General features: G+C 40.1%; 1 long non-coding RNA gene across 1 annotated transcript; it reads right to left on the bottom strand.

Moving 5' to 3' along the window:
* Positions 1-4,788: 4,788 nt before the first annotated feature.
* Positions 4,789-5,513, bottom strand: LOC107714207 (uncharacterized). The gene is made up of 3 exons (XR_001636967.1): positions 5,495-5,513; positions 5,216-5,276; positions 4,789-4,821 (listed from the first exon to the last, which is right to left on the bottom strand). It is a non-coding gene; the product is annotated as an uncharacterized LOC107714207 (long non-coding RNA).
* Positions 5,514-7,676: the final 2,163 nt, after the last annotated feature.

Genomic DNA, 7,676 nt, shown 5'->3' with positions numbered 1-7,676 from the left:
CACACACACACACACAAACACACACAATTGTTCTTGAAAGTAAAAGGTGAATGAATTGCGAGCAGCCTCTCTCCTCCACACACACACACACACACACACACACACACACACAGAGACGTACACATGTACGTAATCAGCAGTCCCACATTCTCTGTCTGGACCAATGACTTCATCATCATCTTCATTTACACAGTAGGAAGCTCACAGCAGGACAACTGTGTGTACACTGATGTGGAATTAAAATTTTTCTCCACATCCTGACTCTTAACTCTCGTCTTTTTCTTTCTATCCCTCATCAGTCCAACATTCTCCATTCATACACACACAGAAACACACATCCTCCTCTCCCCTCCTCATCAACCCCCTCCCATCACCTCTAACTTCCCTTAACTATTGTCTCCCCACATGTTCATCGCCTCCTCTCTCAGCTACGCTTACCTCTGTCCAACCGGTCGGCGTATCTCCCTCCGCTGCTGTCTCCTCTGGTCCCCGGCTCCATTCACACACCTGGGCTGTGGCAGGCTTTTGGCCCCCAGCAAAGCGTTTTCAGAGCACTCTCATTTTCCCCCTGTCCTATCAGCGCTGATCTGCTGTCAGTTAACCGGGCCCTGGCCGAGCTCTCGGGCTGTTCCCACTGATCTCTTGTCAGTCATCCGGACCTTCCGTTTGCTTCCTGACCATTCCCAGCTGCTTGTTATTCCACGCAGGGAGCAATCTGTAGAATGCTCAGAATAGCAGAGTAATGGATTCCTGGCGTCACTGAGGCACTTTAATGCCCATAAGCCTGCTGCTGTAGAGAACTCAGGTCATGTACACTGCTGGGGGACACAGTGGATCTCATTTAGCAAGACTGCATAGTTTAAACTCCCCAGGTGGCCAAAACTTGGACTTTAGAGCCAACTTAAACCTGGAATGAAGATTTCTGCATACGTAACATACAACTGGCTCATACTCCCATGTAATTGTTGCACACATTTATAGGTCGACTGGTCTATCTAGTTAAAAATTAATGTAAAAGGCATGCAATGAGAAGAAGATATGAATTTTACATAGGTAAGACCTGGCCATGGGCTTAGGGGGCTAATTTAAAACTCTATAAGTCTTTATGAACTAAAGGAACACTTGGCTGTCAGTCATCACCATGACAACGAGCCATCCCGCCCACTCTTTAAAGCTCAATGAGTGAGCGAACGAGACAGCAAGTGACTAAATAGACGGCAAAGTTCACAAGTTTACAGTCCACAGGGAATTGTCGGGACTCTGACACCTGAGTCTCCTACAGACATTTTGCACACGCCTACCACATCTATCATCTCTCTCTCTCCATCCCGCTCTCTATCCATTCACCACGCAGCCTTTAAATCTCCTCAATCACTCATCCGGCTGAGCTGAGCCCCCTTTCCTGCTGTCCCATGAGGCTACTTTACATATAGAGCTACGGATTGAAACAGCAACTGTTACGGCAACCCATCAGATGAGCTGGACCCAGACAAGCCTTCTTAATATTCAACATTCCACACTTTTTCCTTTAAAGCCACCTATTTCCATTTTAACCGATGTAATTCCATCAGAACACATGCAAGCTTTGAGTGCAAAACCATAAGGTGTAAAACAATGTAACTACACTGTAAGAGAATGACAACAAAACTATAATGCTCCAGTTAGTCTCTATACACGTGGAGACAAAAAATTTATAGACTACAGAATTAAAAAGGATAGTTAGTAGATATTTCACCTAAACACATCAACATTTACTCACCCTCATGTCCTTCCAAACCTGTATGAGTTTTTTTTTTCTGTGAAACACAAAAGATATCTTTTAAAAAGTTCTCAGTGTTTTGTTTTAAGAGCAATGCAGTGTTCCCTCAGCCACCACACCAGATCCACGCCATGTTACTGCTGTCAAGTCTGCCAAGCCAGAGTCTGTTCATGTCAAGCCAGAGCCAGTTCAAGTCAAGTCTGCTAAGTCAGAGACTGTTCTGGTCAAGTCTGCTAAGCCAAAGCCTGCTCATGTCATGTCTGCCAATCCAGTGCCTGCTCCATTTCATGAATCCGCTCCAGAGCCTGCTCCAGCCCATAAGTCTGCTCCAGAGCCTGCTCCAATCCATGAGTCTTCTCCAGAGCCCTCTCCAGTTCTCTCAAGCCCCAGAGCTTAGTCCTGTGTTGGCGCCAGCCTTTGAGTCTCCTGACTGTCCTGTTTTGACCACAGTGGTAACACGTAAACCTTCTGCAGGTCCTGTCTCTGAACTCACAGTCTTCCCTATCACGGCCTATGAGGCCGTCTCTGTGCTCTCAGCCTGTCATGTCAAGGCTCTGGAGGCCATTCACGAACTCTCTTTCTGTTCTGTCGTGGCCAGGTGGTCCGTCCATGTCTCTGCTTCGCCTTGGCCTCCTGACCTGTGGTGGTCATCTGCTCCACCGTGGGGATCTTCGGTCCTGTCTGCTCCACCCTGGTGGTCTTCGGCTCTGCCCTGGCCTCTTGTTCCTCGTCCACAGGTCTGGCCCTTCATCCCTCCCCCTGATTCCGCCGCTGCTCCACCACCCTCCTGGAGTTGAAGTTTTATGTTTAGGAGAGTCTGGAAGCCGCTCCTTAAGGGGGCTATGAAACGATGGTCAGATGGCATGCTCTGGTTGTCCTCCAGAGGGTACTCCATTCTCCATTATGGTCATTGTGTCATGCACTTCATTTCCCACAAGCCACTGCCTAGACGTATGCCTGATTGAACACACCTGTTCCTAATTATCTTGTTTCCTCTGCCTATATAAGCCTGTTTGTTTCTGCTATTGACAGTGTCACACTGCTATCTTGAGTCTTGTTTCATGTTTTTTTAAGCCTGATAGCCAGGATTGCTCTGTTTTCCTGAGCTCCTTACTGTGCCTATGTTTGGAATGATGATGTATGACCTCATGCCTGTCTGACTATGATTGTGGATTACTCCTTTTTACATTATTAAACTTTAACATTTGGATCCTAACCTTCGCCTCCTTTGCAGTCTCGTGACATTCAGTTAGCTGCTATGGCAGCATTTCTCATTTTACTTAATCTTAAATTTTTCATTTAATATTTTATTTTACTTTTAGCTTTATTTAATTTAGGTTCAGTTTTAGTTCATTATCACAACGCTGGAATGAGCCTCTGAAGCCATTTTAATAGTCTTATTTTAATATAGTTAGCTGCCAAGGCAACATTTCTAGTTTCAAGTTTAAGTTTTTCATCTTTTTTTTTTTTGTCAGCATTCAGTTAGCGATTTTTTTGATAATTTTAGTTTTAGCTGACAATAACAACAGTGGTATAAGCCTCTTTTGAAGCCATCAATCTTTGTTATTTCAGCTTAATTAAACAAAAGTATGTCTTATGTATTGTTACGTAAATCCATGTAACAAATGAAGGGAGGGGACTTGATTCTATCCATCGATTTTGGGTATTGCAATCAAAAACTACAGCACACTTGCTTTCCTACTCATAGTATCCAACAGTTTCAAGTAGTGGATCACATAAGCAACACTATCGGCACTTCCATTGGTAGTGTAGAATATGTTAATTGATTAGAATATAACTGAATTGAGTGTAATCTATGAGAATAGTATCAAAGTTTACTATTATATATTGCTCAGTATCTTAAGAGAAGCAGAGTGTACACCAGAAATGGAGAGTGCAAACATGACCATCTATTTAATTCCTGAAATGTTCATATATGGTGAAGCCCTTGACTCATATTCACTGCTTAAAATATAAGTATATGTATGGAATTAATGATTACCTTTGGGTATATATATGTGAGTTCAAGTCTGGACTCTGCAGCCACTCTGTTTGGCTTGGCATTATTTCTTTGAGAATAGAGTCTATCATCTGGCATCAAACCTCAAGACTTTGCAAATGTTTTTTTGTTTGTTTTTTAAAGAAGTAATAGACTCCAGAACAGCAGTCACCACAAAACTCACACACTTGCAGTTTATGCTGCTTCATTGATTATAACAAGAGCGTTCATCACATTGCTCGCTTCCAGCTTGGACGGGGTCTAAGGGAGGTTTTTTGTATTAAAACGAGTTGTGCACTCCAGTCACGAGAGGTGCTTGTGTAATACTGTAATCCAATTCAGTGAATTAAAAGCACTGGGAAGTTTTCTCTCAGCGCAGCGATAAGAGCTGTGGATTAATCTGCCGAGTGTTTCTGACAGGCAATTTGATAAACAGCCACTTATCTCTAGGGCAGCTGCACAGGAAGAGAACAAATAAATCATCAGAGAGGAAAGAGAGAGATCGACTATATGAAATAGGCTTTGTGTCTATGCTTCAGAAGAATGACCATGAACATGTATATTCAATTAAACTTGTAGCATAGGAGCTACATACAGTTCCTACATTACTACTTAGCCTACTATAGGATTTGTGCGATGGACTGGGGTGTTTGTGATGCATGGGCCACATTCACACTGAAGAGTGTAATTTTTCGATATTAAAATATATTCTCCTATCCCAGCTGAGGCAGCTATAAGTAAGCCATTCTTAAGTCGATTTAACTCCTCTACAGGGCCAGATTACCAATTAATAAAGACTTATTTTCTCACAGTTCCTTGCACAATACTATGTTATCACCTCAAAACGCTTTAGTGCATGATTTGTAAACTCATATATTTCGATGTTTGGATCACAAAATCAGTTATTTTATGTATGGCTTTTCTACTGTAGTAAACTTGCTTGGTGGCTCACCTGGTACAGCACTGTACTTGCTGATAAAATGTAATAAAAGAGCTCAAAGAATTGTAGAAGCAAGTTGAAATGGCATGTTTGTGTGACGGTCTTGCCTGGGCGGTCTGCTTTCTGCACAATGGAGACAGTGTGTGTAAATAGGGTTTCACTGATTCAGAAAGAGAATAAGCCATTTCCACAGCAATGCTTCATTAACTCTGCTCTGTTTAATTTAAAACGGTTCTCTTTTTTTTTATTCTGTCACTTAAATTCTTTTTAACTTTGTGATCGTGTTTCATCGTGTATAGTGTTTCAGTTGTAAATATTAACAAGTTGAATATAGATGACACACACATTTTCAATTAATTATAAATCACAAATCAATGAATGAAGATCCTCAATGAAATACAGAGCAATACAATTAAACTCACAGTTAAGGGAAACATTCCCACCTAGCGGAGAACTTGAGCAACTCATTTTGAATAAAACAATTTAACAAACATTTAACAACATATTAACAACATACCTGCACAATGGAGACAGTGTGTAATAGGGTTTCACTGATTCAGAGAGAGAAGAAACCATTTCTACATAAAACACAAGACAACACACAAATTGATTACAATCAGGTCTCGTAATATAAACGCGTTATAACTCAATATTGAGCAACACACTCGACGCCAAACACGGCTTAACAGAGTCCCAACATATTCATTGAAAGATACAGTCACAATAAAGCAAATATTTGTGTGTTTTGGACACTTATAAATGGTAATTCTCAGACCGCGAAAAACGTGCAACTTACCCACAGCAATGCTTCGTTAACTCTGCTGTGGGCGGTCCCTACTCCACATGCTAAATCACATCACACACCACATAGATGGCGCTGTCCCCATTTATGCAATAATTTAACATACCTTTTCACTCCGTTACATTTGCTTCAGCAAATGCGCTTTTATCTTGCGTTTGCTTTTGTTAACACTATTGATTAGGTTAAGGTAGTGTTAAGTGTAGGTGGTACGTTATTCTCGAATGCGGTGAAGCAATAACCTTTTAGCGAAACATTTTATTTCTAAACTGCCATATGTACAACAACCAATGTAATAAATGTTGCCAGATTCACATTTAAATAAAACTGAACGTGCTTTTATAGCTACTCACTGAACACTTTTACTTTGAAAGTGTCATGAAACTAGGCCTGTCGCAATAATCAATATATCGACTTGTCGCGCAATATATGTACATGACCTCAATCATTTTTGGTGACGCAATATATCGCCCATTATATTTACTTAAAAATGTATGTCACCATGTTTTGTACATTCCACTTGCGCCTGTGTCTCTTTTCATGAGGTGCTCGTTCAAATTTAAAAAGTGCTTCTACAAAAAAAGTTTCATCTGCAGATATCTGTATCCTGATATCTCAGGATCTGTGCCTTTGTGCATATTGGACATCTGACTGCTAAGTAGTGATTGTTTTTCAGCAATAGTGTGCACCCTCAATTTACAGAGAAAAGAAGGTCAGGGAAAAAATCTCCATACAAGTTCTTTGTGCATTTTTCTTTTTTTCTACTTGTTACTTTGCACTTTTTGTTAAAAAAATATATGTTTACTATTTATTCAGGTTTAAGGTATCTAATATTTTGATACCTAATTTCCCTGATCTAAATATTCTTAAAAATTAAAAGTTTGTTGTCATTTGGAAGTGTGTAGGCCTTCTTGCATTATTATGCTGTTACATTATGATTATATATTCAGTGGCATAAAATGGTCTTTAAAATGACAATAATATCGCTTATCGCAATTATTTCTGGGGCAATATATCGCACAACAAAAAGTTGTTATCGTGACAGGCCTACATGAAACATGCAAAAAACAACATAATATAATTTTGCAGAAATGTTGCCACAGGCATGTTTAATGCAGAAAGCTAGGAGTATCCTTGAGAGGATGGTTATTACACTGCATGCTATTTTCGTGTATTAAAGAAGTATATAAGCTGATACTTGGACTATAAATTTTGAAGAAGTTTGAACACAGAACATTGTCTCTGTGGTCATCTCTCTTCCCACGACTGTGCATTCAAGACTGAAGGGGCTGAGAGTATTTTACAGCACTGAGAGATAAGGAAAATAATCTAACAGTTGCTTTAATACCTAGAGGAAGCTAACCGTTAGTGCTTCCATTCATCTCAATGGTTGCTGTGTGCACACAGTCACAAGCCCATCACTAGCGACTATCCTGAGCTGTACAGTAAATGCAGTTATTTTTACACTTTTAAGAGCACTCAAAAAACAAATAGGTGAAACATATAAGATGATATGAAAAATATGAAATACACAAAAAATATTTTGTCATAATACATGGATACTTTTTAATTGTTTTTGGTTAAACATGGTTTTAGTTACAGCATCTACCAGCAGGGGCTAAATGGATGTAGCCAAACACTGATCACTTGGTTTGAGCAGCCCAACATGTCAATCTAGTTCAACTAATGGTGTGATTACAGGGTGGAATTATACGTTTTTGTCCAAAGAAAGGCAAATGAGGGCATGTTTGATGAAACATGTTTGGAAACAGACATTATTTTTGCAATTCAATTAGGTGCCACTAGTGGCTGCAGTGTGTGATTTCTGCACAACTAATGGCACTCGACAGAATTTGCAAAAAATAATATAAACATTTAAAACATTCCCCAACCTTCCATTATTCAGCAAGGTAATCCAATCTCATTGGATGAGCTGATGTTGCTATATCAAGTCACTCAAACAGATTCCTCGCATTTACACTGCATGGTTCAAGTGACCCAATTCCATTTTTTTCCTCCCATGTGTCACAGATCGGATATGGCCCACGAACATGTAAGCAGGAAAAAAAACACATGAATTATAATATTCTCAGACTGGTTTCAGGCCTCATTCGTATGTGGAAATAAATCTGATATGAATCGGATACGTGCATTTGAGCCTGTCATGTAAGTGGACAGA

This window comes from Sinocyclocheilus rhinocerous, unplaced genomic scaffold (assembly GCF_001515625.1).
Source record: "Sinocyclocheilus rhinocerous isolate Xijiao unplaced genomic scaffold, SAMN03320098_v1.1 scaffold1591, whole genome shotgun sequence".
Lineage (NCBI taxonomy): Eukaryota > Metazoa > Chordata > Actinopteri > Cypriniformes > Cyprinidae > Sinocyclocheilus > Sinocyclocheilus rhinocerous.
The sequence above is the reverse complement of the archived record's forward strand: the minus strand, read 5'-3'. Positions and strand labels throughout refer to the sequence as shown.